The sequence below is a fragment of the Sphaerodactylus townsendi genome, linkage group LG02, assembly GCF_021028975.2.
Source record: "Sphaerodactylus townsendi isolate TG3544 linkage group LG02, MPM_Stown_v2.3, whole genome shotgun sequence".
NCBI classification, from domain to species: Eukaryota; Metazoa; Chordata; class Lepidosauria; order Squamata; family Sphaerodactylidae; genus Sphaerodactylus; species Sphaerodactylus townsendi.
In genome coordinates this window covers 145,067,300-145,084,313 of record NC_059426.1, presented here as the reverse complement: position 1 = coordinate 145,084,313, position 17,014 = coordinate 145,067,300, and the positions used below count along the sequence as shown (strand labels likewise).

The 17,014-nt window shown below is 44.8% G+C and overlaps 1 protein-coding gene and 1 long non-coding RNA gene across 15 annotated transcripts in view; one reads left to right on the top strand and one right to left on the bottom strand.

The window, feature by feature from the left end:
* Positions 1-17,014, bottom strand: part of NRXN3 (neurexin 3) — a 1,536,364-nt gene that overhangs the window by 1,128,682 nt on the left and 390,668 nt on the right. The gene's annotated exons all lie outside the window — the stretch shown is intronic.
* The window catches only part of LOC125426586, a 30,110-nt gene continuing 15,924 nt past the window's right edge, over positions 2,829-17,014 (top strand). The window contains exons 1-2 of the long non-coding RNA XR_007243537.1: positions 2,829-2,964; positions 8,248-8,314. This is a non-coding gene — a long non-coding RNA (uncharacterized LOC125426586). The remainder of the gene's footprint in view (positions 2,965-8,247; positions 8,315-17,014) is intronic.

Below are 17,014 nucleotides of genomic sequence, written 5' to 3'. Positions count from 1 at the left end.
ACTTCTTTGCCTAGACAAATTTTTCTACTCTCACCTAAATTCTTCTAGTGGTGCGAAGATATTCAAGCATAGTTCCAGCTTGGACAAGTTGGAAAACTGATGGTCCAGAATGACCAAAACCCCGGGGGGAATTGGGCTCCTTCAAAGACCCCAACCCCCAGCAGACCCTGTATGATGCCTTTCAGGCACAGCGTGAAAGCAAGAAGCTCAGAGGTTTGAAGAAAGAGGTTGTGTAGACTGGGTTCTTTGAATCACCCTGCAAAAGATTGAGTGGCAGGTTCAGGAGTTTGGTAGGCCACGAGCAAAAAACATGGATTTGCACATGGACAAAGAAACTTTTGCTTCTCAGGATGCCAGGTAGAAACTGTAGGACACTTTAGTATGGAAGCCTCCAAAAAGTCAGTTGCTGCTATAGAGCAATAGCTCACTCAGACCCAACACACAGTCCAATATCTCACTTCCCAAAAGTAAGCCAAAGTAAGCCACAAAGCATGCCATGAGGAAACTGATTCCCCGAAGAAGCAGCCAAGACTTCAGAGAGCCCTCATAGACTCTGTTCCCCCAGAGACCTTCACAGATCTCCCAGGATCTGCTTCCTATGATCCCCTGCACATGGGCACATGTCCCAGTTTCCCAATTAATTTAGACTGGACAGCTTAAGCCCCCATTAGGACCCAAACAGTGAAGAAAAGGGCTGGAAATAAAGGCAGGAAATTAAAGAAAAGGTGCCTTGGGGGCCATTGAAGATTGGGCGATTGCTTATCAGTTGAACCCTCTTAACAGGGACACTGGGATTGAATGGCTGACAGCTGCTTCTCACCTTCACCCTTCTAACACAGTTTGCTACACACAGACCTAGTACACGAATGTGACATCCTAATCATCTTCCTGGGCCTGCACTGCTGTCACCTTGGTCCAAGCAAAGCCCCTGTGCTGTTGCTTCAGGGACTTGGCTTAGACTCAGCTGGAATTGGCACACAAGGTGATACCAATTGCCTCCCTTGCTGCAGGTAGCTTGGGAGTGAGCTGAACCCCTACAGTGCATTGGTGCTGTCCACACTGTGCTGCCCCAAGGACTTCATTGAGTGATCTGGCTGGAGAACTAGCTGCTCTGATTTTAACCTGATGCCACCACTCCAAAAGAAAAAAAGAAAGAATAAGATTTCTGTTATACTTCTGTCTCCCTACATTGGATATTGTCTGTTCATTATTTTGGAAATAAGATGATGCCAATGGCACTATGAGGCTAGCCAAACAGGCCACTAAGAGGTTTCTTTCATTGTGTGGGAAACCTCTTTGGCCCACTTGAGAGCAGACCTACAGAAAGAGCAGTTTACATAATAGTATGAGATACTATTGTCTCTACTTATGCTGTCTTCGCCCATTATCTGCACTGGAGACTTTTGTGCTACATTGTGCCTTAGCATCACTACCCAAAACAAGTTCTATTTCCATCATTGATGGGAGAAAATTTCAGAAGCTCATCTTCACTTTGCACCTTAATGTACAAGATTTTTTTTTAGTTTGTCTCAAGGTAGTCTGCTTGTTTTGACCAAACCACATGTTTCCCTCCACGCATGTTAGTCAATGTCATGCATAAATATGCATGTCCACGTGCACAAACATATATTGTTAGGTTCCACTGAGCGCATACTGTTACCGACTACTGCCTGTGTAATTAATCTGTACGTAATTAATCTGCTATAATGCTGCAGTATACAGAAAGGAGCAGCGTAGAATTAAATTACCACAGCCTTTTTTGTTCTTGTTCATCCTAGAAGTTGACGCATACCAGCTAGTCCTAAACCAGGTGCTTCAATACTCAATACTTTCCCTCCTTTATTCTGTGGCGTGAAATATCCCAGTGAATTTGCTTCAGAGATTGTTCTTACCAGTTGTTGTCCTGCAGTTAGAAAAAAACATATGACTTTTAAGGGCTTGCTCTAGCTCTGCATTTTCCCTCTTAACCTTTCTGCTCTGAGCTGGTTCTAACAGGACCAGACATAGATCCTGTCCTGTAGTTTACAAAGATCAGAGCCTAGAGCTCCAATGCTGCTTTGGTTCTTTTCCTTGCCCCAGGGGAGATATGTCTACTTCTCCCCAGCATGCAAACATTTTTAAGAATCTCCCTGCTAGAACTACAGGAGTCAACAGTTCCACCTGCAAAGTGGTATCAGCATCCTCACTAAATCATCTCTTTAGAGGTACTTTGTTATATATGTCTCACCTGCAGCTTTGCCTATGCTGCAACTGTATTCCATTTGCATCCATATTCTTTGTCTGAAGGCTGCACTCTTTCTTAGACTGAAGCTGGTTATGGTCTGAGGAAATCTAACAAGGGGCTCTATATGTTTCCTAGCCAAGCCAAGAGAAAGAATCTATGCTCTGAGTTTTTCTCCACCTCGGTCTCTGTCGTTCATCTCTGCAATCCTGCAGACTTTTTTCATAGGCCATTGCTTTCCGTTACATGGGAACGGGGATTCAAACACCCTGACAAGCTGCATCCTCCACACTGCATCTCTATTTATACTGCATAACATTACCTCATCTCCAGCCAATCTAAGCTCACCTCGCCTTGTGCTACATACATCTGCCACTGGATCAGCCCACTGTCAGGACAAGCTTGGGGGAGTGCAGAAAACAACACGCAGTTCAACAGATAGTTGTTGGAGGCAGAGATGAACAACAGCAACAAAATAGGTGGACTCTTGGCACTTATTTCTCTTGCCAGCTAAATTCAAAAGAAATAGAACACAGGTTTCAAACACAGTCACACAAACAAGAGCTCTCTTCTGCTAGCTGGGTCATTCCTGCTTCCCAGTTCCACCGAAGTGTCTGGGAACAAGGTGACTCTTCTGTCTCCGGAGAGGTGTCTCAGGGAGGCAGTTGCAAACTGCAGCATGGACAAAGAGAAGTTTCTGACAGGTTTGAAAATTCTGATAAGGAGCAAAGTCAACGTTTCCGGTAATAGCAAAAAAGTTTTGTTTTTGTTTTGTTTTTGTAATGTGAAAATCAAATCTGAAAAAGACAGAACTGATCAAATATTCTGGTTTGTTTCCCGCATTATAACAATGCTGGATACAATCCTGAGCAGTTGTCCACATTTAGATCATAGATACTATATCAGTCAATGTACTTCTTGTGTTTTAAGATGTGTTATTTTAGTTCTTGAAATCTAAAAAATTTAAGAACTTCAACAGGCAACTGCCCAACTTTTTAAAAAATGAATAATTGATTATATTCTGCAAAGTGCCCTGAAACAAATTATTCTGGGCCAACAGCAGTGATATACCACCAGGAGAACAAACACAGTCTGGGTTGAGATCTAAGGTGTCATTATTCTGTGATTCATTAGTGGTAACATAACATTACATGCAGAGGCGTTCAGCCTGTAGGGACATGGGAGCCGGCCTGCAGGGAGGCGGGGGGCAGGGCTCAGCAGCAGACAGCTGTGGTGTCTGCCCCAGCCCCCCAGCCCGAGCCCTGCCCCGACCTCCGTGCAGGCCAGCTCCATGCAGGGCCTGGGGACAGCAGGAGCCAGCCTGCAGGGAGGCGGGGGCAGGGCTCAGCAGTCATCAGCCCTGCCCCCGGCCTCTGTGCAGGCTGGCTTTTGCCCTCCCCAGGCCTGCAGGGAGGTGGGGGCATGGCTCAGTACCCCCAAGCCATGCCCCCGAGCACGGGTGGGGGAAGGGGTGCCCAGAGAAGGTGTTATCACAGGTGCCATTTCCCCCTGATATGCCTCTTGATTACATGACACTACAGTTTCCAGGATCACATTTTGGGACATATCTACCGGTATTCACAACAAAATAATGGGATATTTCATTTTATATAATTGTTTTGTTCCAATTATTATTAATGTTAGATTCAGGAAGTCCTGAACCAAGGGAATCAAAGTTCTGAAGCAAGTAACATCTTTGGACAAGTTGCCCCCTGAAGAAGAGAAAAAAATTAAGAAGGAAAAGATCCACTCTACTAGTGCAATGGGATCTTAGCAATCTTTTCCTTTTAGTCTCGCATTACAACAGAAAATGAGCACCAGAGAGAAAGAAAGAACTCCTATGCCTTTAGTACAGTTGAAGAGCAACCCAATCCACCCCCTTCATTTTCTGCATTGTGCAGGAGGTTTGATGAGATGACTTTGGAGGTCCCTTCCAACTCTATCTATATATTTATAAGCAAATTCCACTCACCGTCTCACTTGCCAACGGAACTCAGAAACTGCCGAACCTACGCACTTGAAATTTGGCACGTCGGTTCCTCATGTGCCCATGGCTCTCAATAAGAAAGGATTTCCAAAAATATTGGTCAACTCGAGTTATTGGCTATTTTCTGATTTTCCTATTCATCTCTGCCCATCTGCCCAAACATTGCATGGGTGACAGTTGAGCACTTCAGCCTTCCCAGAATACCAGACAATAGCCACAACAGCCAGCAGAGGGAACTGTTCCATTAGATCCTGGACCATTTAGCTTCTCTCAACACAGTCCCTTGGGTATAGAGGATCTAAGTGAGGGTGAATGCTTACAGGAGGAAACTCAATTTTCAGATGATCCACTGTCAGAGGACATAGAACAGACTCCCCGATTTTTTAAAGGGGAGGATTTATCTCTACTAATTACAAAAACTATAAATGTGTTAGATTTGCAGCATCCAGTGGATGCTGAGGATCCAACTGGACAATTGCAAAGAAAGCCTGTAAAGAGCTGTTCCAGGGGTAATCAGAATTATTTCCTGGAGGAAGGGGTCCCTTCCAGGGTTCTCCCTCCTGCTTCCCGAGTAAGAAAATGGAACAACCCACTGAGAATACCCACTAATGGAACAGCTTCCCAGTTCCTTTGATGAGTCACTAACAGTGATTAGTATTTTGCGTTTACATATACAGCTTCAGGACTTTTCAGTGATGGCCATGTTGCTGCTCTAACTCCACTATCCAAATCGACAAGCTGTGGTCCTGCCCACCAAACAACAGGCACGCTTGATCCACTGGTGCGATGCCTTACATACACACAGCAACTTACAGATTGAATTACACACAGACAGTGCCAGAAAGCTGCTGCAAACAATGCAAAACCCACCCCGCCACACCACAGGCACGCTGTGAGGAAACATGCTGCATGTCACCCCTCGGTTCACAAACACACTGCAAAGAAGTATGCTGCCTGTCACCCTGACATTCATATAGACACCGCTCTCACCAACACATAGCAAACCACGGGTGCCCTGCTATGCAACATGACGCTCCTCCATGCACAGCAACCTGTTTCTTCTTCTGCAACCTCTACAGGGTGACTCAACAAATTCACACAGACACTGTGATCACCAACACATTGTGAATCACAGGGGCCCTGTCTAACACCGCGTTCCTCAGCACACAGGAACCTGTTCCTTCCGCTGAAACCGCTGAAGGGAGAACACACCTTACATACACACATCAACTTACTCATTGCATTACACACAGACAGCACCAGGAAGCTGCTGCAACATATGCAAAACCCACCCCATCACTCCACAGGTAGGCTATGAGGAAATATTCTGCATGTCACCCCTCAGTTCACAACCATCCTGTACAGAAGTATGCTGACTGTCACCCTGAAGTTCACAGAGATGGTGCGCTCACTAACACGTACCGAACCATGGGTGCCCTACTATCCAACACCACGCTCCTCAACACATAGCAACCTGTTCCTTCTGCTGAACCTGCTACAGGGTGACTCAACAACTTCATACAGATGCTGTGATCACAGGATAGGAAGCCTCATGGTGGGACCCCAGCACCATGACTACACCATGGCTCACACATGAGGTTTCGAGGCCCTAAATAGGATGCTCCAAGATATTACTGGCCACAACCATCTTACGGGTGGAGTTCTTTGCATTTCTTACAGGTGGAGTATTTCCATTTCTGCGTTCCACTTTTCCCACTCCCCGTAGCGAAGCGCGGGTACCCTGCTAGTGTTTCTATAATTTCTATATGGGAGAAGGCAGAATAGATCTGACTCACATCTTTTTGAGACATGCAAACTCTAAATGCTATAAAACAAAGAAAGATTTGCCAAAACCAAAGATCAGAAGGGGCAGGTCTTATCTGAATCTACAATCATCTGAATCATTTACAGCAGCTGAAAATGTGAAATGGAAACCTCACTGGAGTTTGCACATCCTTGCAGATGCCATTTTTGTTAGCATGCATATCAAAGAGAATCCTGTGTTAATCTACTCTAAGCAATGCTACCATGCATTATAAAATGTTCATAATTAAAGAGCAACTGTACATGTGTTTACACAGTAAAAAAAAACACGAGCAGACAAATACATGCTCTCAATGAATACTTGCAAGAGGGTTTCCTGTCTTGTTCGTTGCAGCTTTAAGTCAGTGGGGCAAATGAAGAAGCAGGTACAGAACAGTGTCATAAAACTCTATCCCACCATTGTATCCTGGATGGGATAAAAAGCTCTACCTACTTTGAACTAGGATCTGGGACCCTTAGTTTTGAATCCTCATGCTGACGTGGAAGGTTCCTGTGTCACTATAGGAGTAATACCCTTCTAAATTCACTGGAGTCAGAAGTCCTAGAAGAATGCTTAAGACAGCACTGTTACTCACTGTAATACTGTTAGGCTGGAAGTGTTGTCTATAGGCAAACCCCATACCAACCCCATTACAGCCTCATTCAGGCTCCTCCTAGGCAAGCCTTCATGATATTTGAGGGAGGTTCGCTACTTCCTGTCTCTGTAGCTAGATTATAGGATGAGGACAAAGGCATCCACAAGGACTCCGTGTTTCAGATCAATGAAGGCACTGAGGTCTTGGATCTGGCTTGACCTCACCCCACCTCAGGGCATTCACCTAAGCTGTGCTGTATACCACTCAACTTCACCCACATTGCTGCCACCACCATAAAATGCTAATGACTAGACCAGGGGTCTGCAACCTGCAGCTCTCCAGATGTTCATGGACTACAATTCCCATCAGCCCCTGCCAACATGGCCAATTGGCCATGCTGGCAGGGACTGAACATCTGGAGAGCTGCAGGTTGCAGACCCCTGGACTAGACAGTGCTGAAAACCAGTGGAACAAATACAAAGATTTTGTAATGTGCAAATAGAGCTTGACTATGCCCAAACCTTTCAGACGAGCCATGCAGATATGCCTCTTTGGTCTCCTCCCAAGACAGGATGCAGATGATTTGACAAAAGCCCTTTAATAGAACTTTTAATATTTCTGACACACAATAGATTAGAAATGTTTGTATGTAGTCCTGTGTCAGGGGTTCTGTAGGTCAGTGTGACCTGAGACGTATTTACGGCATCTCACTTAAGAAAACTATTTCTGTTCACAGCAGCCTGGGAGTACTACGATATTATTTTGAAAACGAAGGAAAAATAACAGGAATGCAGTGAACCTTCACAAGCTATTCAATATTTCACACACATTCACACAATGATAAAGTGGTAATAATGACCGCATAGATTGTGCGTGCATGTAAAGTTAATAGCTTGCCATACATCTAGAAAAGGGGACGGTTGGCTTTGGTTTGTTTTCCTCATTTTAGCTGTGGCTAGACTAAACATAAGAAAAATACTAATGAAGCAGGAAAAAGGAGGCTGCTTATCTTGCCACATGCTGGTGTCCATCCTTAGTACAGGAACAATAATATACTGGGAATAAATTCTACAAAAAGCAACCCTTTAAGGACTAGCAAGCCAAAGCGATACTTAACCCACTACTCGTGGGCATTCAGGAAGATATTTCTGTACATATTTCTAGACTCAGTGCCATGTTAGAACCAGGACTCTGACTATGTTTACTGTTCTTATTCCAGTAAGCAAAGCAAGCTTGTTAAAATAACAGAAAGTTCTTCAATTAATGGAATCATAAAGTTGGAAAAGACCACAAGGGCCATCCAGTTCCACTCCTGCAATGCAGAAACATACCATCAAAGCACTGCTGACAGATGGTCATCCAGCCTTTGTTTGAAACCCTCCAAAGAAGAGACTCCACCTCCCTTAGAAGCAGCATATTCCACTGTTGAACAGCGCTTACTGTCAGGAAGCTCCTCCTAAAATTTAGGTGGAATCTCCTTTTTTGTAGCTTGAGTCCACTACTCAGCAATAGAGCATCCTAATGTCTGCAGCAGCAGAAAACAAGCTTGCTCTCTCTTCGACATAACATCCCTTCAAATATTTAAACATGGTTATCAAGTAATCTCTTAACTTTCTCTTCTCCTGACTAAACATACCCAGCTCTCCAATAAACATGGGACAAGAGAGAATCCTCAGAGAATCCCCAGGACAACTCTGGACCTCCCCTGTGAGTTGACAACCCTACTTCTCGACATATTTTTGTCTATCAAGGATGTTCTGTTAAAACGTTGCCGGTGTCAGGCCAGTGGCTAGAACTTTCATTCCTGGGTTCAGCTGTCTCCCATAGACTCCAGGAGTTGCATCTTGGGATGGAGAGTGAAAGCATCCTGTCATTTAATGTCCACCCCTGCAAATTCATGGTGAGGCATATTTATTTGTTTATTCAGAATATTTCTATTTTGCTTCTGTAGAGTCCATGCCAAGCAATTCACTCACTGCTATTTTAAGCTCCTACCAGGCACTACCCCCCAAATCTCCAGGAATATCCCAAGCCAGAGATGGCAACCACAATCCAGACACAGGGAACAGAAACTGGTAAACAGGGGGAGTTGGAACACACACTTGCATGGAAGATAAACTATTCATTACAGACTGTCAAGCATTCCATGGGGTAGCCATGTTATCCTATTATAGCAAAATTAAACAGTCGTTCAGTAGCACGTTTAAAGACTTATAAAATTTATTCCAGCAAGCACTCATGAATCAAAGCAGATGAACGATATGCACTTGAGACTTTTAGTATAAAAAGATCTATATAACAAAAATACATTTCAATGCATCTGGGGAAGTGAGCTTCAACTCATGAAAACTTATGCAGGAATACATGTTTTTTTACACTTTAAGGTGCTACTTTAATTAAAGCTGTTCAGCAATTACAAAATATTACATTTCAAACCCTTTATGAATGCATCTCAAGAGTACAGCCTTGTATCGTACCCGTAGCTAAAAATTCAAAGACTTTCTGGATCTGTTTCCTTTGGGTTCTTTCCCCTCATGGATACTCTCTACCTTCTCTCTCTTACAGAATTAAAATTTCCTCTTCTGCCTACCTAGCTACTGCATTTGAATTCCAGCCTTCCACTAAGAAGTTCAGACCAGCATACAGCATCCTCACCTTCTCAATTTCCACACTGCTTTGTTTGCTTCACAGCCCTTCGACTACTTGTTTGTCACAGCTAGCATGCCCTATTGCTGACATCTTAACCAATATGTGCAGATCTTGGCACCCCTCCACTTTGTGTACCTCAGGGAGAAAAGCTCAGAACCCTTAGATAAAATGAATTAAATTGCTTCGTCTCAAAGGGACAGAGTGTTGTGAGCCAGACTCAAGAAAAGAAAAATATCACATCATTCTCTGGTTGACAGCCTGACAAAAAAAGATGAGTTGCATTATCAGGGCAGGCCTCACTTTCCCAGAAACAAAAGCCGGGCAGTGCTGAAGGGCTAAATTCAAGGATGAAGCCATCAAAGCAGAGCAAAGTTGCTCCCCTTCTGCACATTACTTATTGAGCTTGGGTACCTTCAGACAGTGGTTAATTCTCTTGCTATGTCTCTCCCCCCACCCCCACGACAACTTCCTCCACCAACAGCCTTGAAATGAAATGTCAGCAATCCACTCCATGTCTGCAGCTATCCTACACTATCACTTTTGTACTGGAAACATCCTGGATCCAACAGTTGAAAGCCAAGTTACAGCCACTCCTTAGGGCAACAAGAGGGCTAATTACAGACCATCATCGCAAAGTACAAGAGTAATAAAAGAGTTTGTCAAATTATTGGTGTAAATAGCTATAGGCTGCTGCAATCCATAAAGAGAGCAAAGTTTATGGAAGAAGGCATCTCAAACCTGAAATAATGGCCAATGGGCATATCACAGGCAAATGTGTTGTGATCACCAAGCAATATTTCCCCTTAATAAAAACCCAGGTTAAGAGGCAGCAATTGAGCATGGAAGAGCAGAGAGGAATTAATCCGTTCCCCCCTGACAGTTTTCCCACACCAAATGGATCACCTAGCTCCCCCTTGCCCCAGCCACTGAGTTCTAAATATATGTTTGCCATTGCAACTTGGAGAAAGGTTTTTGAACAGGGAAACCATGGGCAATGAAAGTGTTAACTGCAGCCTTTTCCAGCCACTCCTTTGTCCCCTTCTAAAATGTTTTCATTTAGAAGGAGTGTCTCCCTGTGTAACATATATATTGGTGAAAGCTGCAGCATTACATGTCTAATTTACTTCATTTATGCCCCCACCGTTATCCCCAATAGGAACTCAAAGCTGCTTACATCATTCTTCCCTCCATTTTGTCCTCCCGACCCAGCAAGGTAGATGTTGTGGGTTTTCCAAGCTGTGTGGCCATGGTCAGGTAGTTTTAGCTCCTAACGTTTTGCCTGCATCTGTGGCTGGCATCTTCAGAGGCATGTCACAGTAAGATGTGTTTCTCTCATGGTATAGTGTGGAGTGATTTGTGTAGTTGGGTATTTGTTTTATTTTCCCGGAGGGTGGAAGGGGGTGAGCTACATTTGCAAGTGACTAGGCACAATTCATTTGCAATTGCATTTGTATGACTCCTGGTAGATGACTGCAATTGCAAGGTAGGTTTGACTGAGAGTGTGTGACCACTGACCTGCCCAAAGTCACCCATCAACCTTCCATGGTAGAGTCAAACATAGGTCTTCTTGATCCCTAGGTTTCTAACCACTTCACCATACTAAGTTTTTTAACATCTGCATAAAGCCACTGGGGAGGTCACCTGGAGATTTGGACTGAGATGCTGCCAAGATGCAGATAACACTTGGTTCTATCTCATACTTCTAGCAGATTCCCAGAGAGGCTGTGGAAACCATAAACAGGTGAATGGAGGCAGTTCTGGGATAGACTGAATGCTAACAAATTTAAATTTAATTGCAGCAAAAATTGAGGTGCCATTGGTGGGGTGAAAGTCTGACCCACAAATTGAAATAGCTCCTATTATGATGACTTTGCAATCCTGCTAAAGGAGAAGGTTCATAGTTGGGGGTGCTCCTGGACCCAAGCCTCCTGCTGGATCAACAGGAGGCAGTGATGGTCAGAGATACTGGATAGATGGATAGCAGTGGTGGTCAGGTGTGCCTTTCACCAGTTTCACTGAAAAAGCCCTTCTTCTGCCAGGTGGTTAAGTTAGCCATTTTACCTGTCTCGCTTTTCTAAAGGAAGGATGATTAAATCCACTGCATTCTATGCTGGCATAAAGCAGAGGGCAAATTACGTGAGCCATGCTTTTAAAAAAATTATATGATCTCATCCCATTTTCCTTTTAGCAATTGTAATTTTTGATGTTAGTTAGTTCAGAGTTTCCGCAGGGCCTGTAAAACGGACCTGTTCCGCCAGGCTTTTGGCCAGCCGGGATGACCATCTGACCCCCATACCATCTTGGTCTCCCGTGGGCGGGAATGGGGTTGGGATAAGTCGCCATCTGTAAATTGTAAATTTTAAATTGTTTAAATTCTATTAATTTTAAATTGTTATAGATTGTTTTATATTTGTATTATGATGTTGATGTACACTGCCCTGAGCCCTTCGGGGGAGGGAGGTTTAAAAATGAAATAAATATATATATATATATATATATATATATATATATGTTTGCTTTTTGTCATTTTAGAAAAATCCATTAAAAATATCACAAAAGGAAAACAAATCCAGACAGATAGATGCCTTCATCTGTATCTAGAGAGAGGGATGCCCTCAACATCCCTCACTCAACATCTAGACTTCTCAGGTAATATTACCACTTTAACTCATTTAGTGGCCTTTAGTAACAATAAATATATGCCACAAGACTCTCTGGACTTGCCTCGTCACTGTTCCTTCATGCCAGGAAAGCTATATCTTTAGAATTTCGGTGGGCCATAGGGTTGCTAAGCCTCTGCTGCAGGTTGGCATATCCCATTTCCTGTTTCCTGCTCCCACTCAGTGGCAGTGGGAGAAAAATATAATGGCCAAAGGTATACTTTCAGCTCTGGGGAAGTGAAGTTCTGATGATACCTAGAGAGGCATGACATCACTTCCATTCCCTAGAAGTGACATCACAACAGTGTTCCAGTGCAGCTTCTCCTGCCCCTTCCTCCACCCTCATCTCCCACTGATTACCAGGTCACACAGCTACTAAGGGTACAGTAACCCTGCTAAGAGAAGAAGATGGCTGCCCTAGGAAAGAGGGCAAAGAGGATCCTCTATTACTTTTCACCATGTCGAGGCAATAGTTAATAATACTCTGAATCTGGTTCCAGCTCAACACCTCTGGAAATGTAGTTCTGTTCCTTCATGCTCTTACCAATACAAGAACTAATGAAGATAAAGATGGCATTTGTTATGTGAAGCACTCACACAAACCCTTATTATAGCTGTGCCGGCACAGCACTGCAAGCAGTGACATATTTTTTGCCTCCCTTTTTTGTAGTCATAAATCTGGTATGTTACAGACTCGGTCTCTGCCAAGTGTTTAGCAAACATGCAGGCTTGGCAGGCACAGTGTTACTGGAAGGAACTTGTGCTGTGAGATATAGCCTATGCCAAATGGTGCTCGTAGTTACACTGTTGAAGCCTTCCAGTTTCTCCTCTGGATAGCCCTGGCAAGAACAATAGGAGGAAGCAATTAAAAGGAAAAGGAAAATGCTACGCTAGGCTTTTACAAGCACTGACGCGATTTACTACTTTTTACTTCTTTTTCTGGTAATTTTAACACAAACGATGCTTTGCCCTGTGTCAGACCCCTTGCATATAATTTCTACCTACAGGAAACTCATACCTACCAATATTTCACAGATGAAAATATTTGCAATGCCTACTTATGCAATAAGGATAACTGCTTGAACGTGTATGCACTCACACAGAGACAGCCATTGTGCATGGATGGCAGATCTTTATTGCCCACTCTGTGTTTTGTGCATTCATTCTGCAACAGCCTATCCTCTGTGACTTCAAAAAGTGTGTGAGTGACCATATCAGTTTCCCAACAGTATTGAAAAGCATGCTTAGTCATGTAGTGGATCTAGTTATACATTATGGGGAAAACTGCACCTCAAGCACGCTTAATATTTGTTATCTGGATGGGTAATGTTGCTTGAATGCAATGGAAGCAGAGCACATATTGGCTTGCATCCTGGTTAGAATGCCTGCAGATACAAGGAGGAGGAGGATGTTTGCCAAGTCCCTCCTCCCAGAACAGCCCAAAACATCAACCACATTAGGGTTGCCAACCTCTAGGTAGTAGCTGGAGATCTTCCACTATTACAGCTGATCTCCATGTGATAGATATCAGTTCACTTGGAGAAAGAGGCGACTTTGGAAGACAGACTCTGGCATTATACCACACTGAAGCCCCTCCCCACCCTAAACCCTCCCTTTCTCAGGCTCCACCCTTACATTCTCTAGGTATTTCCCAATTCTGAGCTGGGAACCCTACTGGCAAGACATCATTTCTCCTCACCACCACTTTCAGCTCTGACCCTGGAGCAATGCCCAGAGCTCAGAGAAGCAAGAGGAAAAGATTCTGTGCTCCAGGACAAACTTCAACGCCTTTTCTGCCCAGGCAAATATAGTACATGTTAAATTATCCTCAATTCCAAGGCAACTCAAAATATGAATGACTACACTTGCCTGGCAACTTTCACAGCAACTTTCATAAATAATTAAGACTGAAAATACACAGGCCCTTGGCTGTAATTACAGTCCATGTTTACATCGTTTTAAATAGCTAGAAACTGCACAGCAGCAGAGGAATAAAATCCCACCATTTATATTGTTTTGATTTTGCAGTCAAACTTGGTCACCTCTCAGACTATCTGCACTCCAGACAGCTGGCCTTCACCTCTAGGGCATCCTCAAGACAGACCTGCAAAACTGACACCTCAGTGTGTAATTGTTTACCATGATTCTTTCTTCAGCTTGCAATTCCCCGCCCCACCCCCCGAACTACAGTCTTTGTTTGAACATTTCTGTTACCACCAAAGAACAAGCTGGTTTGTAAAAAACCCTTCTTCTTTATAAAATAAACCCAACAGAACACATGATGGGAATGAAACCTTTCTTATTTTATTGGAAATCCTTTACATTGAGCATTTGCAGCTTTATTTTAGAAAGCTTTTCCCCAAAAGCTTATTTTCATAACTCCATAGCAAACGTGACTATGCGATTAACATTATATAACAGGGAAGCTAAAGACACAGATATGTTCAATGCTGGGCCACACAGATTATCTACCATTTAACACGTTTTATCCATACTTTTCTACTTGCAAGCAAAAAGACTATCAGGAGTTTCTGGGACTAGCACCAGGAGCCTTCAGAGCTTCTGTGTCAAGTGGAGAGAACTGGACTTAAAAACTGGGGAAAATCTTGGTGGGCCAATGGTCGTGGGCAGAGGCAGAGCTTCCACGGGGACATATGGGGTCATATGTCCCAGGTGGCCGCCGTTCAGTCACGTGGGGGGAGGAAAATTGCCCCCCACATCCCTCCTCCTTTCCTTTGCCCCACCACTGCTCTGAGGCAGCCTAGTGGGGAAGGCCACCACTGCCACTCGCCTTCCTCTGCCCCCCAGGGAACCCCTCTGGGAGCTCCGGACTCACTCTGACGCTGCCCAGAGGGCTAGGTTCTTTGGCACGAGGTGAGAAAGATTACCAGAACAGCAGAAGCCCCAGGAAGGAGCCAAGCAGCAGCACAACACACAGGAGGAAGCCCAGCTTCAGATCCATCCTTGGCCTTGGTCTTGGCCCAAGCATCCCCCTTGCGTTGCTGGGCTTCTTATCTGCCCACCCACACTCCCCTCCCTATGAGTGCTCTTCACTTGTGTTCCCCCCTGCCTTCCCTCCTCCTTCTCCTGCCACCTCTCCTCCTTCTTCTAGGCGCCTGGTGCCGAGCCCCACCCTTGCTCTCGCTCCTCTCCCCACAGCTTTACTTCTCCTGCCTTGCCTGCTGCTGCCTTGTGCTGCAGCTACTGCCGCCTCCATGTTCCTAACTCTTGCTGCTTGCTCTGCTCTGTCCCTGCACGGCCTTCCTGAGAGGGAGATCTCCAGGTGCCCTGGGGGGGGGGGCTGGCAACCCACTGCGGGGGTGGGGGGATCCCTTAGGGCACACAAGGGGAGCCGGGGTTTGCATGGCAGAGGGCGGGCAGAAAATCTAGGGGAAATGATTTTGCCCAGGGCTCCATTTTCCCTCAATACGCCTCTGGTCGGGAGGCACCTCACCCTCACCAGGGCCACTCCAAACCATTCAAGGAGCAGCCCTTGTCCTGTCCTAGGTGATCCACATAGTCATCATGAGGGAGCTGGCTGCTCCAATCTTGTTCAGGGCAGGCAAGCAACTGCAGCAAGCACAGCAAGGGAGCCGCCCATGAGCCAGGAGGTGAGGCCCTTTCTTCTCCCTGTTGATCATACTTTTATTGATGACTTGGATAATGGAATAGAGAACATGTTAATCAAACTTGCAGATGATACCAAATTAGGAGGGGTAGCTAATACCCCAGAGGAAACAGTCAGAATTCAAAATGACCTGGACAGATTAGAGAGCTGGGCCAAAACTAACAAAATTAATTTTAACAGAGATAAATTTATGATAATGCACTTAGGCAGACAAATTGAAATGCACAGATATAAGATGTGTGACACCTGACTTGACATCAGTACATGTGAATGGAATATGGGAGTCTTAGTAGACCACAAACTGAACACGAGTGAGCAATGTGATGAGGCAGCCAAGAAAGTCAATGCAATTCAAGGCTGCATCAATAGGAGTACAGAATCTAGGTCAAGGGACATAATAATCCCTCTCTGTTCTGCATTGCAGACCTTACCTGGAATAGTGTGTCCAGTTCTGGGTGCTGCAGTTTAAGAAGGATATTGACAAGCTGGAACGGGACCAGAGGAGAGCGACCCAAATGGTAAAAGGTCTGGATTCCATGCCCTATGGAGAGCAGCTTAGGCAGCTAGGTATGCTTAGTCTGCAGAAGAGAAGGTTAACGGGTGACATGATAGCCATGTTTAAATATTAGAAGGGATGTCATATAGAAGATTGAGCAAGCTTGTTTTCTGCTGCTCCAGAGACTAGGACAAGGAGAAATGGATTCAAGGTACAGGAAAAGAGATTCTATCTAAATGTTAGGAAGAACTTCCTAACAGTAAGAGCTGTTCAACAGAGGAATACACTGCCTCAGCGGGTGTTGGAGTCTCTTTCTTTGGAGATTTTCAAACAGGCTGGATGGCCATCTGTCCAAGGTGCTTTGATTGTGTGTTCCTGCAGTGCAGGGGATTGGACTTTATGGCCCTTGGGGTCTCTTCCAACTCTATGATTCTACGATCCTGAGGCAGAGGAGCGCTGGTGCAGCAGCAGGATTTGCGCCTGAATGCTGCAGACTATACGGCACCCTGCTGTTGGTGTTAGTGCCTCTCTCGATGATATAGAAGGCACTTACAGCTGGCACTGGTACCAATGGAGGAGTCAGACCAGCTGCACAGCACTCCCACACCCCAGTGGATTGCACTGTTAGGTTCACAGTTTACTGGCTTGCTTGGATAAGGTATGTTCCAGGGACATCATGAGCAACACAGGCCAATGAATACAAACCGACACCAATGTGTCCAGCTTGCAAGTCAGGCAGGGAGGCAAACTGCACAGAATTCAAAACTAGAGACAACAAACTGTGCCAGAGTATGCTAATCTGCAGTAAGCGAAGGTAGAAAGACATCCCCTGCCCTCCTTAACTGCCCTCCCTCTCCACACCCATAAAAATTCACTGAGACAAAGTGGCAAAGGAAGAAGAAGAAGAAGAGTTTGGATTTATATCCCCCTTTCTCTCCTGTAGGAGACTCAAAGGGGCTTACAATTTCCTTGCC